A 14522-nucleotide genomic window follows, 5' to 3' on the forward strand; every position below is an offset into this window, starting at 1 on the left:
AGGATATCCTAGGTTAGAGGTGAGTGTTAGAGGATAGAGATACTTTTCACCCCAAAAAGCCTAAATATGTAGTTTATTGTTGATTGACTGCTGCTGTGGCGTTCGTGTTCTTCATGTTTCTGGTCTTGGCCACTAGGTAGCAGCATAACTCCTCAAACAGAAGGCGAGCTGGAACTCGAGGTGACTGTTTACATGTCTGTATGAGCAGCAGCACGTACTTCACAATTTTAACAGAAGCTCTTATTATAAGGAAGGAAGCGGTTTAGTTTCTGAGTATTGATAAGAGTCTTTCTGTTTAATTTGTGCTCTTGTGCAATTTGTCCAATTCTAAGAGTTTTCATCTTGAATTTCAGGGTCTCTAAACTTCACTGAAGTACAGTCACACCCGTTACTGCCGTTTAGGATCCTAATTGAGTAAGACCAGAAGAATTCACTTCAAATATATCTGAAGCGTTGGCTTTTTTTCCTCTGATGGTCCTTTCACAAATCTTTGTCATCCAAGAGAATCACTTGCTCAAACAAATTCTTGTAAATTTTAAACAAAAATGTTCTCTAGAGAACTTTGAACTGGCTTACAGCGTAGAAAATGACTACAAGGACACTTACAGGAAACTTTCATGACTCTTCAAACTTCTTCAATTTCAAAGAGAAACTCCTCAGACCTCTCACATCTACAAGTTATTTTATTTTAAATATCCTGCACTGTTTGCTGCCCTTACACCACTGCACATACCAAACACAAAGAGCTATTTTGGTTTATTTTACAGAGCCAACAAACAGATCAGTAAGTATTTTGTTTTATTGATCTTTTATTTATTTGGACTTATTATTGCCATTATATTTACAGCATTGTGACGGACCGAGCAGCGAAGGAAACTCAGGCACAGGTTAAAGTCCAAAAAAAGTTTTTTTTTTATTTAACCCAAAAACATAGTTGGTTAAATCATATAAAAGAAATCTAAATCTTGGGTCCATAAAAGATGCCAAAATAACAGAACTCCACTCGAAGTTGCCAACAAACAATACTGGTAACTCAAACAAACTGAGCTAATTAAGTGAGACAAAGGAAAAACTTAAATAGTGGCTGATCAGCCCACAAAAACACAACACACGAAACCTAACTGAAACTAATGTAACGAACTCCAATCCCCCCCATGATCCCGAGTTATGGAATGAGCCAATTTGCTGCTCTCCATATAGGCTTGCTCCGCCCCTTTTCCACCCCTTGGCTCCTCAATCAAGGGACTGCAGCAGCTGCAACTGAGGTAACTCCGAAAACAAAGAGATTAAATCATACATAACAGTGTAAACTAAAATGTGCGCACTTATTTTAGAGTACAGTGTTATGTATGTGAATTAATTCTAAACCAAAACCAGTTATTCATTGTCCCGTAAATTAATTCCTAAAGAAAGACAAACGTCAAAGCAGTGTTTTGTATAAGCCTCAACACTGATATTACCACTGTGTGGCTGTAACTGCAGCCACACAGTGGTAATATCAGCAGCATGTTTTTATCCAGTGAGACATTTTGCTTCACTTTTAGATTATTTAGATCATTTACATAATTTTCTATAATGAACCACTTTTATTTTACAGTGTTTTTGTGGCTCTTTTTCTAAAATAAATATACTGTAAGTAAATCCATCTAACTGCAGTCGATTAATTACCCAGGATAATATTTGAAAAGTGAAAAAATACTAAATTGATATCTCTCTTTAAATCTTGAGCTCTGTTGGTTTCTCTGAGCTTTCTGAAAGCACGTTGCACTCTTTGGGGATCTTGAATGCTCTGTTTTGCTGGTTTCATGGTTAAAGGATATGGGGGGGGGGGAAGCTAATATTTTGCATGCAAAAATCATTAATACATGAATTAATATAGTGAAGTAAAAGCATAAAGTTGCTCAGAGAGTTAGAGAGAGGGGAACTTTAGGTAAAATAAGTATCAGTGAAACAATAAAGAGCAGCATAAAAGAATACAACTTGCAGGTTTGCAGTCAGATTTACAGGTTTTGGATTTACAGAGCCGTGGTAAAATATTCTGTCTTTTATGAAATCAAAGTGAGATGCAGCATGACTCGGGAGTATCTGCATCTGAAAGCAATTTCATTGACCCAGGATCAGTTTGGAGTCGTGTGTGTGTTCTCAAAATAGGATTGCTGTCTGCATGGGGTGAAAATAAACATTCTTTTTTTATCTGCCGCTAATAAAGTTCATTTGTCCTCAAAAGAATAAAATTCTGTTTGTTTCCACATCAGTTTAGGACTTCTCTGAGGCTTAGACACGGTCAGGATGTAATCCTGGATGAGTTGTGAATCAGTTCAGTTCACTTTCTGTTCTATTTGCTCCAAAAAAAATCTACTGTCAGCTTAACACTGTTTTCGCTTTAAATAATGTCAAGCTTTTAGCTAAGGGGTTCTCTCTCAAAAAGGACGTCAGTCTTTTGGTCAAATGCAGAGACACGACCAAAGCAAATCCAAGTTTTTCTAATTTTACAATGAAAAAAAACAAACAAACTTGGAACATATTTGTGATATAAAGGCTGCAACTTGGCAACAGTTTTATTGCTAATTGATCTCAACTGGCAATCATGAGCAGAAAAGGCCCAAAAAAACTGTTTATATTGAGCAACATCGTCTTCTGAGAGCTCTCGTTATAGTGCCTCAAATCAGAGTGGGGAGGAGGAGGGGTGGATGGGTGATAAAACGTTACAGATCAGTGTTGGCATCTTCAGCCTTTTGTTTGGAATAATCATTATCTTAAAAATCTTAAAATTAAGTTAAGATTAAGATTATAACTCCCCAGCCTTAAAATTTTGTGCATATATATGTAAGCGTACATTACCATGACATTGCCACAACATCAAAGCTTGGTTATAAATTTATATGTATCTTTTTTAACAGTTCAGTTTAAAAAGTATGTCAATCAGAAACAAATAAAACATATTTGTTAATTTGGACATAGCCTCTGGGTCTGAAAACTGAAGCCAAGAGAAAGTGCTTTATACCTGCATTCTTGTTGGCAGCCAGCAGGGGGTGCTTCCTTTCAACAAGGCTACTCCTGAATAAATGTTGCAGTTCAACTTTAAGGCCATCACAGCCTCGGTAAGTTTCCCTTCCTAACAGATGCTGCTGGTTTTTTTTTTTTTTTTTAGTAAACCTAGGAGCTGAACTCACTAAACTGGACGTCTTGACCATATGTGTGCTATTGGTGCCTTTTTGAGCATATTAATGCAATTATTTAACAAATAATGCAGCTTGCTTGTTTTGGTGAGTGAAACGTACTTTATAAAAAAATTTACTTAGCAATAATTAGCATTAGCTTGGCATCCATGCTGCAAACATTGGCAGCATAATTTATGTCTATGCCATCTTTTATATACAGTATATGAATTTAATAAAAAATCCAACTGTATGGAAGTCAGTGGGAAAATTAGCTTATTTCTCACTGTGTATGTGACTTCTATCCTTCTATTCTTTTCTGCTTATCTAACATTTGGTCATGCTAGCAGCAGGCTAACCAGGGTATTTCAGACTTTTCAGTTCCTCCTGGGTGGTCCTGAGGTGTTTCTAGGCTTCTCCACCAGGTTCTGGGTCTATCCAAGGGTGTGTTCCCTTTTGGGTGTACCCAGAAAATCCCTAGGTGGCATCCGAACCAGATGCCCAAACCACTTCATCTGGCTTGGGGTAGCAGCTCTACCCCAAGATCCCTCCAGATATCAGAACTTCTGGTTTCAAATATTATTTTAAAAAGCAAGTTGTTCCTTTCACAAATTGTTCTCCCATTGAGAGTAAAACAAATGCTGAAGCAGGATTTGCTTAGGATCATGGCTACCTTTTGATTGACAACTTGTTTTGTTAGCATTTTTGGGAGGCATTAATCAATTTAAAGAGTACATCAGAGTTGTGTTCCAGGTTTACAATCAGTTTAAAACATCCTGGGAACATGAAGTGAAATCACAGGAGAGTCTTCTTGAAAGTGTCCCTGAAAGAATTGAGCGGCTGCTGAAGGACTTTCCTGGCTGCGCCATCTGTCAGTAAAGAAAAATGACGTCTGACATGATTTTGTCAAGGTCTCTTTACCTCAAATAAACATGGAGAATATGAGGACATCTGGTTGATCAAATTAAAATGTGTCCCTCATCTAATGACACCATCTGGCCCGCTGAGCTGTAAGCTTGCTAATTTATGATTTTTTTTTCACTGTGCTCAATGCTAAATCACTGCACATTAAACGCACGGCACTTTCCTGTGACAGTCGACTGAAGTAATTCTGAATGAAACACAGAATCAGATCCAGATCAATCAAGAAGGGATCAATGAGTGGAAAGAGCCTCGTTCCAGGCCAGATTCGAATCTAATCTACTCCTCATGTCTCATGTTATGTAAAGTCAAACACACAGCTTTTAAAACTAGATTTGCATTCGGATTCTTCTCTTTCAGCTGATCTGCAAGGATGCTGCAAGAACATTAGCCAAAGCAGGAGGAGGGAGCACATTCCTCTGATTCAAACAGTTCAACTGTAGCAGGCTGAATTTTCTCAACCTGTAATTTTGGACTAACTAGCAGCACGAGACCTGTGATCTCATTTGTAGTTACAAAGCATTTATTGTTTACAGTATAATTACATGACATGAATAACCCGGCTGTACACATGGTTAATGTGTTAATGCCCTCAATACCCTGGCTTTTATTCTGCAATCACAGACTTATTCACTTGTCTTATTTGATTGTATATTTATTTATGTTTTATATAGTGTATATTTTGTATAACTTGTACAGCACTTTGGTCAATTAAGGTTGTCTAAAATGTGATATGTAAATAAATAAACCTGACTTGGTCATTCCTACCATAAAGTTGGGCATTTTCCCGCTTGTCTGTGGAGATAGGCTCGCTTTTGTATCAGTTTTTAACTTTTTTTTTCAGTTTCAAAACATCAAGTTAGTGGCAGCGAGGATTCATAATGAGACTTCACTAACCGGTCTGATGTGAATTATGTCTTTTTTTCTCAGCACTGGTAAAACCTCTCACCCTGCTAACAGTACAGACAGCTGTGGTTCGTTATAGTGCACTGAAGATCATTATTGTGTAGAAAAACAGGACAGGGCAACGTATTTACTTTAAATTGTCCTTGTGAAATTTCAGTATTGGGTTTTAATAAAGTTATTTATTAGTCACCGACATAAAGGAGGCCACACGCACTCTTAGGAAGATGTTTAGTGTTTTATTTTCATTAAGTAAAATAAGGAAACCAAATAACTGTCTGCCAGCAAGTCAGTAAGTATGCAGTGTATGAGTGAGAGCATCCATGTAAAACAATAACACAAAGGTTTGTCAGTCAGTCAGCCTGTATTAGAGCTTCTGCCAGAGCTACACTACACTACGCCCAAACTGCTCAGGTGTGAGGCATCCTTAACGAGGTCAGCTCCACCCACTGATTACCTGGAAGAGACTGGCAGACAGAGCCAACGAGGAAAGTAAAGCATAAAAGGAAAATAAATGAAACTGGCTGCCTTCAATTCAATTTTATTTATATAGCGCCAAATCACAACAAAAGTTGCCTCAAGGCGCTTTATAATGTACAGTAGATGCAGAGAAAAGCCCAACAATCATATGACCCCATATGAGCACGCATATTGGCGACAGTGGGAAGGAAAAACTCCCTTTTAACAGGAAGAAACCTCCGGCAGAACCAGGCTCAGGGAGGGGCGGAGCCATCTGCTGCAACCGGTTGGGGTGGGAGAAGGAAAACGGGATAAAGACATTCTGTGGAAGAGAAACAGAGATTAATAACAGATATGATTCAATGCAGAGAGGTCTATTAACACATAGTGAGTGAGAAAGGTGACTGGAAAGGAAAAACTCAATGCATCATGGGAATCCCTTGGGACCGGTGTGCACTGGTTATATTCAAATGACATCCACTGTAAAGTAATCTGTAACATTACGATTACCCACCAAGGAAAGTAACTTCTAAAAGTGCTTGGCTTCCCAAAAATGGTGAAACAATTACAGGGTAATGTAGTTTGATTTTTTTTAGACTCCTCAAACAGCAGCTCCCTTCATTTTTTATCAAATTTGACCGAGACATGGTGTGTTTGCTGAGGACTTCTTTCAGCGGTGGATTAATACGCACTTCTTCTTCTTGCTTATGTCCTTCATGTCTGCAGTGAAGCACTTGTGGCACTTTCTGTGCTTTAGAAAGCCCTTTACCCTGTTTATTTTATTTCTGCATGAGTAGTTTTGCATCTTGTGTAACAAGAGTATGAACCAAAAGCTTCTCTGTGGGTTTTTTGTCCCTGCCTGTCAGCCCTCTTGCATACATACCCTGAAGCATTAATGAACAGAGATCTCGTTGTGAATAATGACACAGAAATGTCAGCATAAAGGCAGTGGCCTCCTTTTTGTTATCGCGTGTGCTGAAATATTGATGAGCCTCTCTTTTTCGCCATTGCCGTCTCAGATATTTGCCTCTGACTGATGAATGCTGGGGCATTTTTCCTGCCAGGCAACCAGGACTGTTTACTGTTAACAAGAGCCGCAATGCAGGCCTTGTTTTTAAAAATCACAAGGGGAGAGGATGGGTAACCATCCTGCGACGTGAACAGTTTGTCACTATTTTCATCTCACCGCTTTCCTCGAGAGCTGCTTTACATGTCGCCTTTGTTTTTAGCTTCTGGAGTCTGGAGGAGACTCATTCTGCTGCTAATTTCACCGGCTCTCCCTCTGTGCTTCATTTGCTGAGCACATCACTACGGCTGTGATTTATCACCACTCTGTGGCTTTCTGGTAATTCCCAGGTGAAACTACCTGTCTTAACAACTGCCTAAAATAGAAGACTTATCACCAAGAAGTAGGCTACAGAGGATGTGAATTTTCCCTCCTGTGTTCATGTGTGCGTTTGGAGTTCATCCCACTGCTTAGAAATCATTTCCCGACAAGATTCACACACTACTGAAAGGGTTTCTCTATTCGTGTCGAGACAAATGAGGGCTCGTGAGTTGCTGCTGAATTAAAAAGATATTTCTGCAGCACATAATCTCTTTCAGTGTGATATGAAAGACCAAAACCGATAAATCATTCACCGAGAGGTGTGCTTACCACCCTTGTTCTTACAAGGGCTCAATCATAAGTAAGGATCTTTTTTTTTTTTTTTTTTAAAAGAAGAAGCTTTTCCTCTTCACAAGAAAATGAGGACTGTCTTGTCAGGAGAAGAATTTGCATTAACTTTGAGGGGAGACTGTATTTTTATTTTGTGCATAAAATTCCAGCACAGAAATTTTAAAAAATGGATGGACGCTCCTTTTTGTTCCATTTTACTTCCTGTTTTTGTTTTTCCCTCCAATGTGACCGTTTGCCTCACCCTGACTGGTTGTACTCTAGCTCTGTGTGCGTGTAGTACTGTTTCCCATTGTTAAATGTCAGTGAGCTTAAATGTGAGTATAGCTAGTAAAACAAACTTCAGAAACAATAACTTGAAGTATATTTTTCAGAATAATTTTATCAGTTTCTCACAATGTTGTGGAAGAATTGTGGCCGACCCTCTTTACCGTACTGCTCTCAAAGTCTCCCAACACAGCATTTCAATTGGGCTGAGGTCTGGACTTTGCCTGGGCCTTTGCAACACTTTAATTTAATTTCTTTTTGAGCCATTCTGCTGTAGCTTTGCTCCTGTGCTTTGGCTCATTGTCCTGTTGGGTGAACAGGTTTGGCCTTTAACTGTCACATTTAAATCTGGAATACTTTGGTAAACAGAGGAGTTCATGGTTGACTCAGTGACTGCATTTTATGGCCTGAAGCTCAAGTGCATTTGGGTTATGCAACAGGACAAACCAGTACATCCACCTCTGAATGGCTCGAAAGGGAAAATAAAAAGAGGCCTAATAAAGACGTTCTTGACTTTCTTAGCAGCGCAGTTTCATTAGTGCTTCTCTCTTTGAAGGCTGATTTCCTAATAAAGACCAAACATGAATTAGATTGAGATACCTTTGCATGACCTTAAACAGGTATTCCGTGCCTGGAAATCCACCAATGTGTCTGAATTAAACCAATTCTGCAAAGACTGTGCCCAAGTAATGTGAAAGACTCATTGCCAGTTATCACAAACACTTGATTGTATACCGTATTTTCCACACTATAAGGCGCACTTAAAATCCTTTAATTTTCTCAAAAATCAACAGTGCGCCTTATGTCTGAATTCTGGTTGTGCTTATTGACCTCGAACCAATTTTATGTGGTACACAGCGCTCAAAAATCTGTCAAAAAATGTTTTAGTACGACTTTGGTAAGCTATGAAGCCGCACCGCTTTGATGGATTGTCGGAGAATTACGGCTGCCGTAGTCAGAAGACTCGCGGAGTAATCTGGGTCCAAAACTCCGCTTCAGGTCCCAAAGTCAAACAAACACTCCGGCATCACTGAGAGTTAAAAACTGTCTAAATTCTTTCATCTTTAATAAAATGATCAGCGTTGCTGCTTTACCAGGTGTAACAATTAAGTTTAACATCCAAGCATCCATGAAAACAGAATGTATTAAATTTAACAGTTAGAAGTTAGCAGGAAGTTAGCAGGAAGTTAGCTCGCTAGTTTCCACCTAAACATGATATAGCATGTTCTGACTGAGAGATTTCTGAAAAAATTAAGACATACAGCTTTGCTTTCACTTCCAACATAAATAAAGACAGAAAACTAAACAGCAGAGACGTTTGTAGGGTTACTGAAGTTGGACTAGCTGGTATATAATAATGTGATGGCTGCTACGTGATTGCTAGCGACACAGCTATGTTAGCATAACATAAACACAGTGAAGCTGTAGGATGAACGCTTATTTTTTTCCACTCGATAAAAGTTAACGTGAGGGTTCCCGATGGTTAGGGACAAATGCAATCGCATGGCAGGATGCTGTAAACGGACCAAACTTCAGTCAGGAGAACAACTGAGAAAATCCATCTACAATACGAGGTTAGTCATTCATATATTGCAACATGGGAATAGAGCAGCTGCGAGAGAATTCAACATTAATGAATCAATGGTACAGAAGTGGAGGAAGCAAGAAGAATGAGTTGAGTAAAGTTTGACGTATCTGTTTGTTTTGCTTAATGTGTCTTATGGTCCGAAAAATATAGTAGTTATTTATTAGGTTTAGGCCTTTTCCACACAGGTAGCATTGGATAGCTTTTATCAAAACATCATTTTATATTTATTCAGTTTATCTTTGCCTAATATTACAATTCGTTTGATGTGAAAGATGTAAGTGTATCAAATGTGGGGGAAAAAAGACATCAAGAAGGGAGCAAATACTTTTTCACAGCGTGAATGTGGCACTCTGATTTCACTGCTGTAAATGTTCAATGGATTTAATTATGTCATCATTGTGTTCTTCTCCGATGGTTTAAAGACACCCAGCTTGAAATTTAGCCACAACAAGATTACTGTTACTTGCATAATTATGGCCTTCAACAAAACAACCTTTCCTGCAGCTTCAGTGTTGCAGACAAATGTCCAAAGCTTTAATAAAATCAGAACAATTTTGTTCTTGGTATGAGATGACCATGAAAGCTGTCAGCCTTTTCTTATCTTGAAATTCCAATAAATTTAAATATGTTTAATATTTGCTTACTTTTTTTTTCTTGACATTATGCAGATAAATTCTAACCACATGAAATTAATTTCAGTCTCTCCATTCTATCCCAACTATTGCCACTGTCATAGCCACTATGTGCAGTGTCTTCTTTTTCTCGTGGACACACACACATTGGCAGGTCTGGCCAAGGGCAGGCATGCTGCTTTGTTCAACAGTTTTTCTTCTTGGAAATTTCCACCAAGGGCATTTTAGTTGTAATCTTGTAAGCAGTGACCCAGCAAGATTCCTGATCTTTGCAAAATCTCATGACTGTTATGTCATCTTTAGATTCAAGTGAGTGCTAGACCGTCTTTTCAGAGCCTTAAATAGATAATGGACATGACATCAGTGGACTGCAATGCTTTTAGATGCAAATCTTCAATAAATATTATTCTATTAATTCATTATGTAAACTCAGCCCTCAGTTTCAATTTGTTCTAAATCTAGAGAGGACAGAGGGCACTGAAGATGGGCTCTCCCAGCTTTTTAAGGAACCTAGACTGGATTATTTTGTGCTGTGTAAATTCAGAAATGTTTAAATGACGTTCTTAGCAGCGCAGTTTCATTAGTGCTTCTATTATAATCTCTCTTTGAAGGCTGATTTCCATGAACAGGCAGAGCTGCAGTCTCTTTTCCCTTCCATCAATTGGCCAGCACCTCAGCGAGCATGCAAACCCAGTCTGAGTTTCACAGCAGATGGATGAGTGGCAGCAGCATGTATATATCAGCACAGATGGATGGATGCCAGCAGCAGCAGAGAGACGGAGGCAAGGACTTTGCATGTGCTGCTGTTTTGTTTTTGTTTTTTTTTCTTTTGGATCAGACGGAGGCCTCTGGGCAGCTTTTAAATATAAATGAGTTAAGTATTGATGACACTTTAATGATGTATGAGAAAACAAATTGTATTGATGAATCGATCAGGCATTTTTCTGTGTGTGTGTGTGTGTGTGTGTATGGACAAGTAGGCTTGAAAGTCTCCTCACACCTCAACACACTCGTGCTGTCCTCATGCATGTCCTGCAACACCCTCATACAGTACCACAGCTCCTCTCTATCATTTCTCCAGATCCACAAAGACACCAAGGTTCTCCATCAGCACTCTCAAAGCCAATATTGCATCTTTAGTGCTCTTTCTCTGCATGAAGCCATAATGCTGCTCACTGATTCTCACTTCTCTTCTTTACGCAGCTTTGATAACTCTTTCATGGTACGGCTCATCAGCTTTACGACAGTTCTGCACTTCACCTTTGCTCTTGAAAATCAGAACCAATACACTTCTCCATTTCTCAGTCTCACTCTACAAGATTGTGTTAAACAGTCTGGTTAAAAAGGCTGCTGTTCTCTCTCAGGGACCAGCCACCACTCTTCATCCTCTTCATAGTTCCCATCACTTTTTCTTTACTAATACTCTGCACTTTAATACATTCATCAGCTCCTCACAGCACTCCTACCACCTTCTCAGCACATTTCTATCTCTGTCTTAATCACCCTGACCTGCTGAGCATCCTTTCTAAAAACTCCAGCCCCTCTTTACCCTCCACTGATTTCAGAACCTCTGCTGTGCATTGAAGTCTTTAGCTAATCTGTATCTCTTAATCTCCCATACAAGATGATATGATGTGCCAGGTTTCTAAAGACAGTTTGGGCACTTGGGGAGGCCTTTGATTGATGCCCAATCTGCAAATTACTGGGCCGACGGCTCCTTTGGGCCCAGCCACGTGTTTCTCACAATCAGTCCCTTACCCAAAGACATGGGCCCAGGGTGGGGCACTGGTGATCAGTAGATGTTTGCATCATAGGCATATTTTGAGTCACACTTAATTTAGACCCTCAAACAGAACCAGTTTTGCTTTGGAGACCCGACCAGGGTTAAGAAACCCCAGCAACACCCTCCTGGGATCACTCGGAAATGTGAAATGGTGGTGATTCATTGAGGAGGACAAGTCTGAGTCTGAATATCCTGTGTGGGAGGAATAGTGGGGTAAGAGTGGAGCGGATGATTGGCAGATTGGTGCATTCAGCTTCTGCTGTGGTGAAAAAAAGAGCTGAGGGTGAACAGCAGTCACCTGTGTTCATCCATTCACAAATACCCACAAGCTGTGGGTAGTGATCAAGAGGAAAGGATCAAGTGTACAGGCACAGAAATGAGCTTCCTCTGTAATGTGTCTGGGTCAGCCTTAGACACAGGGAGAAGAGCTCAGTCATTTGAGAGGAGCTCAGTGTAAAGCTGCTGCTTCTCACTGAAAAGAACCAAATGAGGTGTTTCTGGCATTTTCAGAGCAGTCTGAGCCTGAGTTTGTGTCTCATCGGGATTAGCCGTGCAGACACTGACCTCATTATTTAAACTTTGGCTATGTTTAATATGGATGTCCACCAGTATATTAGAAAAAAAAAATAGGTCACCTTTAGGCTAGAAAATGATGGCAATTTAGGCTCTGGACATTTTTAAAAAGAAGACTAAGTAGTACATTTTGGGTTTTATTTAATAACATAAAATATAAGTGGAAGATTGTACCATTTTCTGACATTTTGTTCAATTCTCACTTTTTCAAACAGCTGTTTGGGGGGTAAAACTTCAAGGTTAAGCTTTGTTTTGTGATGCAGGCAGACTAAGAGGTTGGGGAATGGATTTTTTCACTAAGGGTTCTCACAGTTACAGAAGTACAAATCAGTGTCTGCAGACACGCGTGACAGTCTTCCATGTGTAGTGTAAGCATAAGCATCTGCCAATGCTTGTCTCGCAGTTTGTCCCCATGTATGTGTGTTTTTGTCTATGTGTGTGTGTGTGAGAGAGTGAGACACTGCAGCCTCTTCTGACCTTGGACGCCCGTGAAGCTGCTGGAAACATGCAGCAGCTCATCAAATATTTACGGCTCCATCTAATTCAGGACTTCATGTGGTCTTTCTTCCTCTGGCCTCGGGCGATTGGCCAGAGGCTGCCAGTGCAGGGAGGAAATCATCTGCTCTCAAGTCCAAACTTACTCTGAACACATGAAAAGCACCAGTCACGCATCATGCCTTTAGGAGCTGTTACACAAGCTTTCTGGGGTTTAAACTGTAGTCGGGTCTGTGCTCTGGAATTTACGTCTGAAGAATGTTTTGGTCTTAAAATGAAATGATTATTATAGTAATAACTGAGATTGTTTTGATGTTAAAATTAAAAATTTTAAAAATCTCAAGCCGGCTCCGTGACTGTAGGGGGAACAATACTGGTCAGATATTAAAATGGACTGAAATGTAATTAGAGATTCATCTCCCCCTTGTGAAATGTAATCATGTGTCACTATTAGATCAATATACCAATTAATGCAATTAGTATGACTTGCAAATCTTGTTTTGCAAGTTGCAACACCAAAGTGTCTGCAGTTCCTCTAGTGGCCACTAGAGGCTGGCTCCACAGCTCCCGTGTTTAAACCTCACAGCATAAATAAACATGTTTGCAGCCTAGAAAACTGTTTTATTCACTGTAGGCAGTTTCCCCAATTTTGTTTCTTTACAAGGGTTTTTTTTTTTTTAATAATCCATATAGAGACTATTAACAGTTAAAGTGACACTGTTTCCATTTGATTGTGCCTTTTGACAAATAACATGGCCTGCTGTGTGGTACAACCCATGTAAGAAGCTTGTGCTTTTTTTTTTTTTTTTTCTCTTCTCTTTACAGCTTCTATCCTTCCCTGCCTGTAGGCTCTGGGTTTGTTATAGTCCATATGTACTCATGTGAATAATAATAAAAATGAATAAATAAATAAAAAGGAAATACAATGTTTTTTGTCTTTGGGCAGGGGGAGCATTGACCCCTGAGGGTTGAAAGCCCTACCTTAGAGACAAGTCCACATAAGTACCTGTTGGGGTGGTGTGATCAGTCAAAACACCGTGGTTCACATTCCCATTCCCGCCTTTTTCCCCACTCACTGTTTAATTTTGTATTCACTCACTTCATGCATTTCCTTTCACTTGCTGATTAGAGTCAGTGACCTAAAACTATTTCATTAGGTTTAGGAAAGTAAAGCACAGCCATTCAAACTTTGCACTGAGAAAAGATGAGTTCAGAGTGACAACACCGTGTAACTAATGGCATCACCCTGTGCACACATACCACTGCTAACTGATCCACCGCAGCTGCTTTGAGAAACTTGCATAGTGTTACATCCTGAGAATGAGAACAGCCTGTGTGCAAACACTAGAACAGGATACCTAACCAAAGCACTTTTAGCCACTGAAAGTTAAAGGTTTAGCATATAAATTCACACAGTTCTGTTTGATTCTTAAGGAAGATGCAACTTCGAAAGTTTTTTGTGACTCTTGCAGAAAAACTTCTCTCTGCACAAGCCCACGTGTAGAATAAGCCTCGTGTCATTAATTAAACTCAATCGAATGAGTTTAGTTTTGTCAAAAGTAGATTTCAGAGCATTCATGGTTATTTGTCACCTGCTAAGTTAACAGCACCAGCTTTATACTTAGCTCTGTACTTTGTAGATGTAGGACAAATATAAATTGCTACTGCCTTAAAGAAGGAGAAGCAAAAACAAGTTACTAGAACAAATAGTTGAAGAAATAAATACGACAATCCTTTTTTTAAAGCTTTTTGTCATAATCATGAGGGCCTCCTCTGCTAAAAAAAAATGCCAAGTTTGTGCTCAAATCCTATGCAAATTACAAAAGTAATAGATAGTAATAGATAAATAGGTTGGTGAATGTGAAGAATTGATAGGCAACGGATGTTGAAGAGAAATGACTGATACATTCTGAGACGGTTTTGGTTGCATGCAGTTAAACAGCACATGTGGAAAGCGAAAGACAGAATGGATTTGCCTATGTACAATCATGTGATGACATTATTACAAAAAATTGTAATAATAAAATATTATTGATGAAAAGTGTGTGATGTGCAAAGAACTAAGAAG

The sequence above is a fragment of the Rhamphochromis longiceps genome, linkage group LG12 (assembly GCF_057381845.1).
Source record: "Rhamphochromis longiceps isolate RC_006_pf linkage group LG12, R_longiceps_female_GT1.1, whole genome shotgun sequence".
NCBI classification, from domain to species: domain Eukaryota; kingdom Metazoa; phylum Chordata; class Actinopteri; order Cichliformes; family Cichlidae; genus Rhamphochromis; species Rhamphochromis longiceps.